The 16,521-nt window shown below is 47.4% G+C and overlaps 1 protein-coding gene across 1 annotated transcript in view; it reads right to left on the bottom strand.

The window, feature by feature from the left end:
• The window catches only part of ABCC10 (ATP binding cassette subfamily C member 10), a 609,641-nt gene that overhangs the window by 38,941 nt on the left and 554,179 nt on the right, over positions 1–16,521 (bottom strand).

Here is a 16,521-nt window from a genome sequence, read left to right as displayed (position 1 = left end):
TGCAGCGTAGTGCAAGACCTGCAGAGGGCTAGACCTGCAGAGGGCTAGACCTGCAGAGGGCTAGACCTGCAGAGGGCTAGACCTGCAGCGCCGTACAAGAACTTAAGAGGGCAAGACCTGCAGAGGAGGGCAAGTTGCCCCCACCCCCGGATTTCACGAGGGGCGCGTGGGGAGGGGGAGCCACTCTTTTCTTAAATTGCCCAGGGTACTGCCGCCACTAAGACTGCACTGAGTGAAAGACCTAAAGAGGGCAAAAACGTGCACAGAGGACAAAGATTGTAGGGCACTCTAAATACCACCTGTATTGTCCGACCATATTCATTTTGAGTAGTCCTATATATATTGCATGTAGCATTTGGTAAATTCTGCATGCTTATAAAGCAGAATACCACCTAAAACTACTCTATATTTGTACCTAGACTCAAAAGGCAGAGGTATAAAAAAAAATGAAGATGGCATACAATGGCCGCACCGCGATCAAACATGTCTGCACCGGTGACATGATGCACTAGTGTAACTCAAAGAGGGCTGGAGATGCATTTTTCATTATTTTGTTTAACACTAACGAAAGGAATTACTGAAACATTCCATGCACAGCATGGTTTTACCACCTTGGCGGCTAGATCCCTCAGTGTACCACATGTGGCAACGGTAGTCCTGATGGTCTGTCAAATGCCATCATGAAACAAACACCTGCCATATGGGCAGATCTGTTAGATCAACTGTTTACCTTGATCAACAATCTAAATCAGATTCCGAGATCTTGGAGAAATGCGACACTGATCCCAATATATAAACATGACCTAGAGAGGACCCAGCTAACTATTGCTCTCCTTGATCCTCTAGGCAAAATCTTTGCATCTTACCTTTTAAAGCATCTAAAAGAATGGGCAAATCTAAATAACAGATTTGCGATAAGACAAATGGGATTTACTGTGAATGTTGCCACTAACATCAATCTGTTGCTTCTGAATGTAATCAAGCGCGAAGCCCTAAAGACGAAATCCACAGTGCAGGCTATATTTGTCGATCTGAACATGGCCTTTGATTCGATAAACCGACCAAAACTATGGAAGAAATGAAGGTCCTGGAATTGCCTAGCAGCGATTATAGGATCATTCTGCTGTATTTGAATACGTCTATTAACATCAGACTTGCAAAAGATGGCACCACGAGTGCATCAATAACAACATGAAACGGCCTAAAACAGGGCTGCCTGTTGGCGGCAACCCTGTACAACCTTTACACGGCCGACTTCGAAAAGCATCTCAGGGATGAGGCATTGAACCCTCCAAAAGTTAATTCGATCCCAATACCAGCAATGATGTATGCATACGACATTGTTTTACTGGATAAAACAATGTCTGGCTTAAAAGTTAGCATACATAAAATGGGTGCCTACATGGGCATTAATGAACTATGAATTAATGTGAAAAAGACGAAATATATGATGTTAACAAAATAGCCGATAAAGAAGAAAAGAGCTCATAATCTATGTGTAGAAGTGAAACTGTTAGAAATATCTACTTTCAAATATTGGGGTCTACTCATTAACCAATCAAAGAACGAAAAGGAATGGACAGTTACAGTTGAAAGCAAAATGCAATCACTTGCAAGACATAAAAATACGGGAAATTCTCCTTAAAGCTAATTATGGCATTCTACAGCCAAAAAGTTATCCCCACAACCACCTATGGCAGTGAGTCTATGATAAATGCAGGAGCCATGAAGTGGAGGAAAATGTTGCGCTTAACACGTAACTATCCAATATCCAGAATTAGGCATGAAATGGCAACACAATCAATGGCCTCGATAGTCCGGTGGAAACAGTTTGACATTCTAAGGAAAATCTTAGCTGGTGAAGAAACACCAGCTATTCAAATATTCCGTTCCACCAATAAGACTATGAACAATGCCATTCTGGAATCTTGGATGAAAGCATTAAAAGATCAACTAACCGTAGAGGATATATCCCTTGAAATGTTGATGCAGCGTCCCCATCATGCCAAAGTAAAATTACAACATAATGACGGGCAGAAAACCATAGAGGACAAAGCTAAATATGCAATGAACATTCACTGCGACGGTGACATCCGAGCAATTAACGAACTTCCCAAATATTTGCAACTATTTCCGGACCGACAAATTCATGAATTATTTTTAAGAACTCGTTTAAATACTCTGCAAACCAGAGAAAGACTTGCAGAAACAAGACAAATCCCGAAGACAGAGAATTACTGCAGATTCTGCAAAGATGCAGAAATACCGTAAAGTTTATTCCATCTAGGCATGGTTTGCCCTTCACTAGCACAGAAAAGAAGCCTATTTGCAAACTTATTTCAGATCGCGTCCTCACAACTGTCTGCAGAACCACGATGTTCATTGATGATAAGCGGACTGGATAAAAAGTCTATGGGCCTCATTACACGGTAGGCGTTATGGATTTAACGTTACCGGTAACAGAATACCGGTAACGTTAAATCCCCATGCGTATTACGACCCGGCTCGTCACTATTAGCGGCACCGCTAAGTACGGTGCCAATAATAGCGGGCAGGCCGCGTGCGCGCGACCCTCCATCCCGTAAATTACGGCATGCTGCTATTAGCACAGCATCACAAGGCTAGTGGACATGCCAATAGCGGCATGGTAAAGCCCCCCAAACCCCTTACCGCCATGGTGCTAATACCGGCATCGCGAACTACCCGTTAAGAGAACGGAGCAGTGTTCCCACCTGCCACAGGTGGACACAATCAGCACAGGTGGAGGCAATGGAGACTGTGGCAGCTCAAAAGGAGCACACCACACCCCTTCCCACACCAAGATGGTTCCAATACTGGCAGCATTACATGGCCTGGAGGACCTCATTGCAGCGCAGCTGCAACAACAACAGGCAGCACAAAGGAGACGCAGGAGCAGGAGGAGGGCAAGACAGGCACAGCAAGCACCACCACGGCACCTAATCATACCACGGAGGCACCCACCAATCCCCAGGATCAGAGCCAGTCCATTTAACCTAACCCCTGAGCAGATACACACCCTGTACCGACTGGACCGGGTTACCATCACCAGCATCGTGGACCTGATACACAACGACATTGTGAGCCTCATAGACATCAGAACTGCCATCCCCCCGCTACTGAAGGTGGTGAGTGTGCTCCACTTCCTGGCCACAGGCACCTACCAGCATACAGTGGGACAGATGCATGGCATCTCAGAACCAGTATTCTCCCGCACGCTAAACCAGGTACTCTATGCCCTCCTGAAGCATGCACCTGAACACATATACATGCCACGGACTGCCCAAGAGATTGCAAACATCAAAGTTGGCTTCTATTCACTGGCAGGCATCCCAAGTTGCATCGGGGGCCATCGACTGTACCCATTTGGAATTGGTGGTCCGACATCACAATGAAGTAGTCTACCGAAACAGGAAGCAATTCCACTCCATCAATGTAAAAATGGTATGTGACGCCAACAAGATAATCACACATTGCTGTGCCAGATTTCCCGGATCAACCCATGATTCCATGGTCCTGCGGAACTCAACTATCCCACGCTACATGGAGCGACAAACCGCACGACGTTTGTGGCTACTTGGTGAGTAGCAGGGCAAGCACATGGCAGCGTGATTGGGGGCGGTAGAGATACATACTCCAACTGGGTGTGATTGGGGGGGGAGTGATACATACTCCAACTGGGTGTGATTGGGGGGGGGGGAAGAGATACATACCCGAAATGGGTGTAGCTTGTCAGCTGTCGGCAAAATGCACATACAGATGTACGCCAATGTCCATCTGGGAAGGCGGCAACGTACTTGAGATGAACCGACATGCAAGTATAAGCTACACAACACAGATGACATTCCAGGTCTAGTAACATTAAACATCCATCCACATACACATTGCACAACATTCCAGGCCACAAAATACAAACATTTCACACATGCCATCAAGATAGTCATCCGGAATTAGTCCAACACAACATCAATAATGCAATGTGCCCTATAATGCATGCAAAGGGATCACCCCTAGCCATAGCATTTCACCACGGACCTATAGCACCACTGAAGTGATGCCTCTCTGCATGGCAACATCAATGTTGGAATGGCAGTACACCAGCAGTGTTGAACCAAATCTGCCTGGGCCCAGGGACACCGAAGACCTCGCCTCACCCAGGACATGTCAATTACTGTTGGAGGCATTAATGGGGCATGTCCACTTGCAGGGTCGACCTCCCCCTTGCTGTCACACAGACCATCTGCATGTATGCTGTTAATTGTGTACTTGAATCACAATGCAATGTCAATTTGTGTGTTATGAACAGGCTGCTCTTGAGGTGAACAGTAACAGGACCCCGTTTGTTCCCCCATACAGGTGATGCGGGCTATCCCCTGAAGACCTGGCTCCTCACACCTGTACGGAACCCACAGAAAAGGCACGAGGAGGAATACAATCGTGCACATACCCGTACCCGCATCGTGATCGAGCAGGCTTTTGGGCTTTTGAAGTCACGGTTTAGGTGCATTAGCAGGTCTGGTGGCGCTCTCCTGTATGGACATGAGAAGGTGGCCAAGATCACCATGGCATGTGTCATGTTGCACAATATGTGTATCAGACGGAATGTGCCACTGCCCCCTGACATTGAAATAGAGGCACCTGATGAGGATGATGATGGTGATGAGGACGGAGGTGAAGGGGATGCAGGTCTTGCAAGAGGGGACGGGCAGGAGGGACGTGCTGTGAGACAGCATCTGATCAACCAAATATTCTGAGGAACATGTTTCCGTACTGTCACATGGATATGGGTAGTAATGCAGTGGTGTATGTTTGGAAGCACGAAATGGACCCTGTCGCCAATAAAGTACACAAACACACTGAAGATGTCCAAGCCTGTGTTTTGATCAGAAACCAGTGTATTGATTAACGGAAAGATGAAAAAGTACAAGTCCCCAAACATCCCACCACCCTTTCCCCCACCCCCCACAACAGACCCAGAACACCCTTCCCCCCACAACAGACCCATAACACCCTTCCCCCCCCCACAACAGACCCATAACACCCTTCCCCCCAACCCCCACAACAGTACCTCATGTGTCTGCCATGTTTGCGTTGGCCCATGCACACAGAGGAATCGCCATTAACCCCCTATTGGCCATTGTCTGTAGCAGCATTTGGAGGATGGCCAGACGTGCGCCTGGTGGTGCGTGTCGAGCGGCGGAGGGGGCTTGTCTGTGTTGAGCCAGAAGATGACGATGGGGCAGACTGGCCTGGTTGTGTGAAGTGGCGGTCCATTATGTCGGCCATGCAAGTAAGGACCTCCCTGAGCCTGGATATCTCGTTACACAGCCGGTCAGTGTTTGCGTCCATCCTCTCAGTGGAGTGCCTCGCCGTCTCCACGATATTCTCCCCGAGATGGGCAGCTTCCTCAACATGCTGGCCAACCAGCACAGTCAGTTTGTGTTGACGCTGCAGGATGGTGGTCAGTTGGAGGGCAGTGCTGGGTGATGGTGTACTGGATGCTGTGCCCTCAGATGCATCCACTGCAGCAGGTGAAGCCACCATGGGGGACATTATGGCTGGATTGTTGTCCTCAACAGTCACATCAGACCCAGGTGTCTGGAATGGTGCTGGCTCTGGGGTTCTAGGGGGGCTTGGGGTGTGCATCTCCATTGGCCCAACACGGGTGTCCTCAGGATCAGATAGGGGGCAGTGGCGGCTGCCTCACCAGCAGAGCTTGCCGCAGCTGATGGTGGGCCCTCGGTGGCTGGTATTAGTGCCTGTGGGTTCACCTCCGGTGGTGGGGCTGCAGTTTGTGGTGCAGCTACTTCTGCCCTGGCAGTGGCACTCCGACGAAGTTTCCCGCTCATCAGGTGTGACCTTCCCCCCTTGCCCCTGGATGTTGTGGGGGTGTCCTCCAAGTCCTGTGCCCTTGGCCTCTTACTCGTGGCTGGTGCCTGGGATGCATTAGCGGCATCATCACCATCTGTATGTGAGCCTGCGTTTCAATGTACTTAATGCAGATTACATAAATGATGCAGTTGTGGCCATTGGGACTTAGTAGTTGTGGATGCAGGTGATGTGCCAGTTCAGTGCCTCATCCATGCATGGTTGTGTTTGGAACTTGTCTCTGGTGATGTGTGCATATGTGTGTGTTTGGGTCTGACACTGACATGGTGAGGGATGGATGCATATGTGGATGTGTGTCCATGCATGAGAGGAGACTGTGCTCACATATGGGGGGGAACAGTACATTCACATCGCATCCTGTCATGTGTACACTCACCTCCATCCCAAGTGGTACCCACGCCGAGCTCCATGGTGCCTACTCCCTCTATGGATTCCACAGGTCTCCTCCCATTCTTTAAGTCTGCTTGGTGAACCAGCTCCACCTGCACTGGCAATGCGGTGGTTTTCCGCAAGGATGCCCCTCACCCGCAGTCTGAGGTCGTCCAACCTCTTCCTGCACTCACGCACCGTGCGGGGGCTGGTGCCCACTGCACTCACTTTGACTGCAACTTCCTCCCAGATGGCTTTTATTTTTTTTAGTAGTGTTGGCCGCTGCATGTCATTGGCAAAAACTACCTCTGCATTCTCAGCCAGGGTATGTGTCAGCATATTCAATTCCTCTGCTGTGAATTTCTCCTTGCGCTGCCTGTCAGTGCTTTTTTAAATGCCTTGGGCATGATGCAGGTGTCACAGAAGATTTAGAACTGCTGAAGACTCAAAACAGGTCCAGGGGCAGAGGATGGCAATGGATTGTGTTTTTAAAGATGGCCGCCGTGCTCTTTCCCGTTCCTGTGCGATGACGCTATTTCCGGTTCCGCTATTTAACGGTCACCGCTATTAACGGTGACCGCTATTTGCATGCAGCAGGAGGGCGGAGGTGCAATCTGCACTTTCGTCGAGGGCGGTAGGTTACTTTTTTGGGTCTTTACCGCCATGGCGGCAGGGGGTTTACCGGCATGGCGCTATGCTCGTGTCCACGTACTCGTAATAGTGCGTTATTAGCGGACTCATTGATAGCGCCATGCCGGTATTTTGGAATTTTTACCGCACAACGTGTAATGAGGCCCTATGTATACGCTTACGCAATTCTTAAGAAATATTCTTGAATTAAGCCTAGAACAAGAGAAAGTATAAATTTGACTGCGATTTCTCTTTTAAAACTTTGAAAGCTAACTTACTTGATAGAATGTAATTACCCGCAATCATAAATGAAAAAGTTTGTTTGTAAACTATATCATTTAAAATAAAATTACATTTTTTTTAAAAAGTTGTCTGGAAGGCAGCCTGGCAAATGGCAGATCCAAGGAGAACAGACAGAAGCTGAAACTGAGTGGAAGGCAGCAAGCTTTCAGGGGTTCCAGGCATGCCCACTCTGGCCCAGACTCACACCCGAGACCCACAAGACACCTTTAGACCAGTGATGCCATTGGATACGACACCAGGGCAAACATGTCACTTGCGTGTAGAGGCGGGCAAAGGCACCTCAGAGAAAATCCACCCAGCAGAGGAAGCCATGATGTGGAATTCAGAAACAGATAATCATGCATGTATGGGTCCATGCTGAAAGGTTCTGCTTGAATGGTTTACAAACGTATTCATAGAAACTCGTCCTTAAACAGGAGTCTCCCGGAAAAACACAGACGTGGCCGATTTCCATCACTATTGTATACCTCATGCAATGCTAAAAGATGAAGCGGCATTCTCTAGAGCTTGTGGCGAGGAGGAGGTCACCAGCAGGGGTCAACTCCTAAAAGAAAAGTGGGAGCAGTGCCCCAGAGAAGATTTTGAACCACGGGTACTTTACTCCCTATTTTTAAAGTTGGGAGTAAAATGATTTTTATGGGAGTACAAATATAAGTCAAATTCGCAATGAGAATATTTGATAAGCGAGTAAAACAAATTTAACTGGAAAACAGAAATGTTTTTGTAATAATGATTCCTTTGCACCTAGTTATTCATACGCGTTAAAAAGATGCACGTTTACTTCTTCCGATCAGGCAGTGATAATAGTAGTTTCTTCCTGTGGTGCAACGTGCAATACTGGTCCAAACATTTCAATGGAGCTGCGTGGGTTAAAGCAGGGGCACAAGGTCCTACGTGTCTGTTAACTATTATTAGTTGGGAGTATTTGTACTCCCTGTTTACATTTTTTGGGAGTATATTGCCTATTTTTAGAAAGTAAAAGTGGCCGATACAGCCCTTATCTGTAGGGCTTAGTGGGGGACTCATAAACATACCGATTTAATGTGGTGTCACCAGAAATTAGCAGATCAAGGTGGAGGGACTTCTGAAAAAAGTACACAAGTGTGTACCCTCGACTTGAGCACTGACCAGGGTGCCTTGCTGGGTGCTTTGTAAGACTGAGGCCAGTGAATGAGGCCTTGCCGCTGTGCTCCTAGGTGGGCACATGACAGTTCACAAGGGTTTTCAGCGCTTTTTTTTCATATCTCAACCTTTGACGGGTGAAAGGTCCCGCGGGAGGTGTATTTAGAGGTTGTGCATAGGTTTTCCCTGCATGTAAACAGCTGCAGACCGCTACGATGTTTAGATTGTCACTCTGGTGAGTGTTGTATGAGAGTTCTCCACTCATAGGCTGCGCTCCTTGATTGATACGAGTCACTCCCGTTACAGGTAATTTTGCCACCTGTTGAAGGCCACTGGCAAGAACACTGGTGTGGGCGCCCTCCTTCCCTTATTAGGTGGGCAGAAGGAAAGGGATTAGAATGCGTAGAATAAAGGGTTCATTCACCAATAACACAGCTGAACTCTTTAAAATCTTAAGGAACTTGCCAATCCTATCGCAGTCTCCTCCTCCCTCCCTGGCCCTCTGCTCTGCACTGGCCGCCCACTTCTCCTCCACAACTCTTGCCATCCCATCCTCCCTATCATCTGCCCCCCCCCCTTCGCTTGCCTCCCTTGGCCTCCCTTTCCCCCCCACATACTCTCCCCCTTCTCTCCCATTGTACCAGATGAGATCTCTAGAGTTGTCCATTCTATGAAAGTCTCCTCTAAACAGGTGCTGCCCTGGTCTTCTAGAACAAAGACAACATCGCCTCTCTCGCCCCAGCCTTGGCTGACCTCTGCAACCACTCATTTGCCACAGGCTCCTTCCCACAACACCTTAAGCACTCTTTTGTCCACCCTCACCTAAAAATGCCATCTGCTGACCCTTCTTGGTTGGCTAACTACCGCCCTATCTCTATCACCTCTTTTTTGGTCAAACTCATGGAGAAGATGGTCATCCGACAAGTTACCCTCCACGCTGAAGTGGCTGGCTGCCTCCATGACCACCAGCCTGGTTTCAAGGCAGCCAGAGGCACGGAAACTGCTCTCCTGAAAACCTGTGAAGACTTACTCTTTAATCTGGACTCAAACACTCCCTCTGTTCTGATCCGCCTCAATCTTTCTTCTGTCTTTAACACAACCAACTACTCCACCCTCATAGACCATCTCCATGATACCCTAGGCATCACTGACAGGGCACTGGTATGGCTGACCTCCTTCCTTTCAAACAGACCATCTCAAGTACAAATGAGTCCTTTCCTCTCCTCCACCTGTGGCGTGCCTCAGGGCTCCATCCTATCGCCATGGTTCTTCAACATCTACCTGGCCCCTCTGGCCCACCTGATCTACACCTTCTCCCCTAATTTCCAGTGTTATGCATATGACACACCACTCTCTTTCAAGCTGCCATCCTCTACCTCCTCCACCTCCTCCCTCATATCTGACTGCCTGACTGCTATTTAGGCATGGTGCTCTGCCAATGATCTCTGCCTTAATGCCAGTAAGACGGAGATCCTTCTCATTGGGATGCCTGCTCCTTGTTCCCCACCCCCCCCCCCCCACTCTCTCTGGCAGACTCCTTGGACCCCTCCCTACACCCACCTGTGAGGCAGAAAACCTTGGGATCAACTTTGACTCCTCTCTCGCTTTCTCGCGACACATCACAGACCTTGCCAAGAAGTCCAAAATTCAGCTGCACCTACTCGGGGGCATTCTACCTGTCCTCACCTTCCTCCAGAAGCTCAAAGTCTCCAGAGTCCTGGCCCTCTCTAGGCTGGACTACTGCAACAGCCTCTTTCCTCCCTTTGTCCCCTTCAACTAACCCAGAATAGGACTCAAGACTTACCCTTGGCCTCAAGCACAGGGACTGCATCTCTCCAGCCCTAAAATCTCTTCACTGGCTTCCGGTGACCGCAAGGATCAAATTCAAGACCCTTTTGCATCATCCACAAGTCTGCCTGGAGCCTGGGACCCCTCTACATCCAGCTATCCCTCCATAAATACCTCCTGGCAAGAGTCCTTTGGTCTTCTGGCTCCAACTCTCTGCAAGTCAAATGTTTCTCCAAGTACAGAATGGGAGGTAGATCCCTTTCCTCAGCTGCCTGCTCCCTCTGGAATGGCCTCTCTGCCACCTCAGACTTGAGCTGGGTTTCCTTAAGTTCCCAAAACTTCTCAAGACTTTCCTTCTCTCCTCTCCCTTCCATCTCCACCTCCCGTGCTAACTCTCCCTCTACCGCTGTGACTGTGGCCTGATCCCTTCAGAGTCGTACTGGGGCCAGACCACCCCCCTACAAGAACCCCAGCATCCCTTGACCGCACTTGTCCAACCTGGTCCTCCCTGTCCACTGCACTCATCCTCCCTACCCCTCTTCCCCTGGTACTTGCTGCTTTGGCCCATCCAGCCCTTGCCCGCCCCCTCTCTTAGGGCCCCCTACTCCTGCACTTATCTCTCTACCCCCTCCCGCTGCACTTACCACCTTGTCATGCTCTTGCACGGAAGGATTGTCACAAGGCCAATATAACAGTTTTCTGTTCTACGTTTGTGATTCCCTTGTCTCCCCTTTCCCCCATCTTGTCTTATGGTGCCTGGAAACACTTGGGTAAAGGCGCCATACAAATGTCCAATAAATACACGAAATTCATTGTGTGAATGAAAACAGAACTTTTTTGACTAATATATTTAGTTCCGGCCTTGTACGCTGCTCTGTGGATTATGCTGAAATGTTCAAGGGAATAACATTTATTGTCACCATGGTTCACCCTGAAAGACTTGTGTTGCAGGATCTCGCTATACTTCCTGCCACCGTAAGTCAACACGCAGCATTTCAAGGGTCTAATCTTTCGTTCTAGTGCTTGCCAGTAGGCTTTAATATAGCACGCCTGAGTCATCAAATGACAAGTACCTATCTGTACCGCAGTTGCTCAAACTGGTAAGAAAAAGTTGAAGTTTTATTAATGTCATTAAAGTTGCCAGATTTCGCCATGGTTACTCAGTATCTGCCCTCCAGATATCTTGGACTACGACTCCCATGATCCTTCACCATACACTATGCTGGCTGATCAGCTTTTGGTTATCCTGCATTCATGCAGACTAACTACACAGCTTTGCCCCCTTTTTGTGCTTTTTAGGTATGGCCTGTGTGTGTATTTATAACCTGTAGGACAACCGCAATTTTCTGGAGCAAAAGGCTTGCATTTGGGCTAATTTGCATACCCACAATGCCATGCCGATGTGTCCCCGTATTGAAGGAGAATTCCCAGCGATGGCTACTAGATGGCATAGTAGCATCTGTGGCTCTGCTCAAATGGATTAATCCACATACACATACACATTTTAGGTGACATTTTATTTCTAGGATAAATTTGGTGACGTTTGCTAATGCTCCAACCACAAGACTGTCAGATTACACAACACTAATGATCCCTAATAAGGCTGAAAACAGGTATGTAGTGATCTGCAGCTTGAGAAAAGCCTGTCTTCGGTTAATTAGGCAATGTAAAAAGTCGATTGCCCTGTAAAACAAAGGCATTTTTCTGAAGCAAAAGGCTTGCATTTGAGCTAACTTGCATACCCACAATGCCGTGCAGGTGTGGTTCTGATTTGGAGATGAACTTCCAGCGTCAGTTACTAGGTGGCATGTGTGACTTGGTTCAAATAGATGAATCTACTATCACGTTTCAGGATAAAGGGTATTTTTTTCAAACCCACCATAAATTGCTGGCGCTTAAAAAAATCTCTCTCTCTCTCTCTCTCTCTCTCTCTCTCGTGTTTTCACACACACACACTTCTGTTATGTGCTTTGGTTTCCTTTGGCCAAGAATCAACCTCGTATAGACATTTTGTCCGCCTCTCACCTGCCTGTGTGTCTTTTGTAGCAATCTGATATAACCAGTGCATCACCTCCAAAACTCTCTCCCATCTCTTAAGGCTCATCTCACTGATCTCAAAACCCAAAGAACCTTGAGAAGACGGAAGGTCTCTGCTATCAGCACATACAAATCTTTAAGCTCTGCCACGTATCACTTCATGATTTATGTTTCTAATGCTCTCTTTGCAGTGTTGATCCTTGGGGGCCAGATACCATGTCCATGGTGTCAAAGCTGACCAAGATAACCGGAAGAATGTTCTCTGTGTAGCGGGGCGGGCCGCCACAAATAACCACGCTTATGCCGTCAGTCAGTCAGTCCAAGGTTGTTTATATATTTTACAACAGACCATGTGACTGTCAGTTTCAAAATAAAATCTCTGGGGCCTATCAGGTTCTTTAGGGACGTTGATGCTAGGGCCCTCCCTCTCTATCTGTGTCCTGCCGTGTTACCCACTCCTTAGCCCTGGTATTCTTAGCGGGGATGTTAGTTGCTATAGATCAGTGCCACCTATTATCTTGCCTCTTCCTGGAGCGAAGGGTGACTTCACTAAGACTTCCGCGGACTCCCAGGGAATTTTCTATACTTTCCCTAACCTTTCCCGCTTAGTACTATAGGGAGATAGGGAAGGCCTGGTGTCACTTTCTCTTCTTCCAAATGAGTTCTTACCCGACCCTTCACTACACTGGTTTCCAAAGATGTTCTCCTCCCGCCATACAGTCTCTCACTCTGTCTTTTCACCTCCACCCTTTGATTTGACTTCTCTACTTCTTTGCTTCTTACTATCGCTACCTCTCGTTACTTCCATTGTTCCTTTCCTCCTTTCTCCCAATCTACTCCCTTGCCTGGTGCTATTCTTCTGTTATAATCTTTCTCTGTTCCTACCACGACTCCTATTTGTCCACTCCCTGTCACTCTTACTACTTTCCCTCTACTGCTATTCCTACTCTGAGTCAATGCCACAAGTGCATCATCGAAGGCTGCCGAGATGGTCAGAGAAACAATCAGAGACATCACTTCTTCATCTGTTACAGTCAAAATATCCAAAACAATGACTGCTCTTGGTTCATCACCCGAACAGAGGCTCTATAGCCAAAGGAAAAATCACTGTCATTGATTCTTCCCCTAGCGCAGTTCAGATACCTAGACGAACAATCACTGCTGCCACATTCTTCAACTTATGCAGACGAGATACAGAATTGAGAGGCACAATCCCTGCTGCAGTTTCTTCATCAAATGCAGGTGAGATAGAATCTCCTTAAGAACAATCACGGCTGATGGTTCTTCATCTAATGCAGCAGAGATACAGTATCTAGAACAACAAGCACAGCCATTAGTTCTTCAGGAAACATGCCCAAGATCTCCAGAGGAACAATCGCTGCTGCCAGTTCTTAATCTAATGCATCCTAGATACAGTTTCCAGAGGAACAATCACTGTTGATGGTTCTTCATCTAATGCAGCTGAGATACAGTATCTAGAACAACAAGCACCACCATTAGTTCTTCAGGAAACGTGGCCAAGATCTCCAGAGGAACAATCACTGCTGCCAGTTCTTAATCTAATGCATCCTAGATACAGTTTCCAGAGGAAGAAGCACTGCTGATGGTTCTTCATCTAATGCAGCCGAGATACAGTATCTATAACAACAATCACAGCCATTAGTTCTTCAGGAAACGTGGCCAAGATCTCCTGAGAAACAATCACTGCTGCCAGTTCTTAATCTAATGCATCCTAGATACAGTTTCCAGAGGAACAATCACTGTTGATGGTTCTTCATCTAATGCAGCTGAGATACAGTATCTAGAACAACAAGCACAGCCATTAGTTCTTCAGGAAACGTGGCCAAGATCTCCAGAGGAACAATCACTGCTGCCAGTTCTTAATCTAATGCATCCTAGATACAGTTTCCAGAGGAAGAAGCACTGCTGATGGTTCTTCATCTAATGCAGCCAAGATACAGTATCTATAACAACAATCACAGCAATTAGTTTGTCAGGAAACGTGGCCAAGATCTCCTGAAGAACAATCACTGCTGATGGTTCTTCATCTAACACAGCTGAGATACACTCTCCTGAAGAACAATCACTGCTGCTGGTACTTTATCTAAGCCAAACAGGATAGAGTCTATCTCAACATCTGGGTCATCGTCTAATGCAGATGGGATACAGTATCCAGAGGAACAATCCCTGCTGATGGTTCATCTAATGCAGTCAAGATAGAGTATCCAGAAGAACAATCACAGCCATTCAAGAAATGTGGCCGAGATCTCCAAAACAGAAATCGCTCCTGCCAGTTCTTCATCTAATGCAGCAGAGATATAGTTTCCACAGGAACAATGACTGCTGCTGGCTCTCCATCGAATATAGCCGCGATGGAGTATTCAGAGGAACAATCACTGATACCCGTTCTTCACAAATGTGGGTGAAATTTACAGATGAACAAGGAGTACCCATGGTTCTTCATCTAACACAGCGGAGCTAACAAGAGGAACAAGAACTGCCTTCAGCTCCTTTACTGTCACCAGTACTTGCTCCTCTATGATGACTGACAAAGTGGTGTCCACCCTTGGGCTGGCTTCAGATCCAAATTTTTGGAATACTGTTGCTTGTGTAGACCTAGTACACCATGCCCCTCCAAGACTCAAACTAGGACAAATAATATAATTCTGAAAAGGTGACATCCTGCATCCAGTGTTTTTTTCCAATGTGTATCGTTTCGTTCCTTCCTCTCTACCAGGAGTCTGCACCCTTTGGCTCTCCAGATGTTTGGACTACAACTCCCATAAGCCCTAGCTTGCATAGCTAATAGTCAGGGATCATGGGAATTGTAGTCCAAAACATCTGGAGAGCCAAAGGTTGTAGACCCCTGCTCTAGGGCACCAAAAAGTAATCTCCATTTATTTATTGGTCATTAGTTAACGCTTATACGATTAGCAAAATTGTTTCAAAGCGCCCAAGGGGCGACAGGGTGGGGACACGGGAGGTAGACAATGAATTAGAACAAAGATACATAATTGAATTAATAGTACAAACATATAATGAGCCTAACAGGGAGGGGAGACAAACCTACTATGCCTTGTGGGTGTTCAAAACATGCAAGTGCATGGGGGAGGGAGGTAAACGATAGGTGCTGTGGTGCTTATGGAGAAGTGCTCCAGGTGAAGTATTCAGAGAGACAAACGTAAGTGAAACCTCCCGTGGGGATGGAGAACCAAGTAAGTGCAGTAAATAGACAGTGGCCAGGGTGAGAGATGTGGGAGGGTCAGGGCCCAGAGGATACATAAGGGCCTTGCACGTCAGTCACACTACTGTATGATTAAGCAGGGAAGAGAGGAGGAGAAGGAAGAGGTAAAGAGAAAGGTCTTCAGGCTTTTCCGGAACTTAAGGAGGTCTTGCTAAAGACGCAGAGGACAAGGGCGGCAGTTCCAAAGGAGGAAAGTGATAGATCACCAGCTCTCTGTTTAGCAAACCGCTGCACACGCACAGAGTTGGTGCCAGAGGAACGCAGGAGTCTAGAAGGGGAGTATTTAGTCAGGAAGCGTTGCAGATAGAGTGGTCCCCGGCCCCAGATAGCCTTTTGGATGATACAGAGGGATTTGAATTTAATCCGTGCTGAGACCAGGAGCCAGTGAAGGCTTTGTATGGCAGGAGAGATGCGGTCCCTGGGCTTGAGGCCAAGGATAAGTCTAGCTGCCCTGTTCTGGGTTAGCTGGAGGGGTTGCAAGGTGGACGGAGGAAGATTAAAGAGGAGAGTATTGCAATAGTCTATCCTGGAGAGAACCAGAGCACGGGTAACATTGAGTCTCTGGGGGAAGGTGAGGGAGGGTAGAGTTCCTTTGAGAAGGAAGAGCTGAAAGTGGGACTTCTTGACAATGTCCTGAATATGAGGGAGGAAGGAAAGGGAGGGAACAAAGATGACTCTGAGATTCCTGGGAGTCCATGGAGGAAGGCCAGAGTGAAGGGAAGAAATAGGGTGCAGGGACCCAATAGGGAGAATCTCTGTCATTAGCAGTGCACCAGGTCTGGATGGCAGAGAGGCAGTCAAGGATGAAGGATGGCATTGGTGGTATTAACAAACCTATGTATATGGAAAGAATGTTTGTAAGCCAATCTGGACAATTAAGACAGATCCCCTGTTGACTGCTGAGCCTGTGGAATGATTTATGAAGCCTCAAACAAAGGGTAATGTTTGATGTTTTTGGGCCAGACTGGCACCGCCTGCTACCTATCTGCTGAAGACACACTAGGCAGTTACCCAATATTGTCTTATTGAATGATTAGCCTGGGTTGATGGTTGCATATGTTGGAATTATACATTTAATTTAGTAGAACTCTGGTGGCTCTACCAGGGAGTGTTTTGCTTAA

The sequence above is a fragment of the Ambystoma mexicanum genome, chromosome 4q, assembly GCF_040938575.1.
Source record: "Ambystoma mexicanum isolate Mex_15411 chromosome 4q, UKY_AmexF1_1, whole genome shotgun sequence".
NCBI lineage: Eukaryota > Metazoa > Chordata > Amphibia > Caudata > Ambystomatidae > Ambystoma > Ambystoma mexicanum.
The sequence above is the reverse complement of the archived record's forward strand: the minus strand, read 5'-3'. Positions and strand labels throughout refer to the sequence as shown.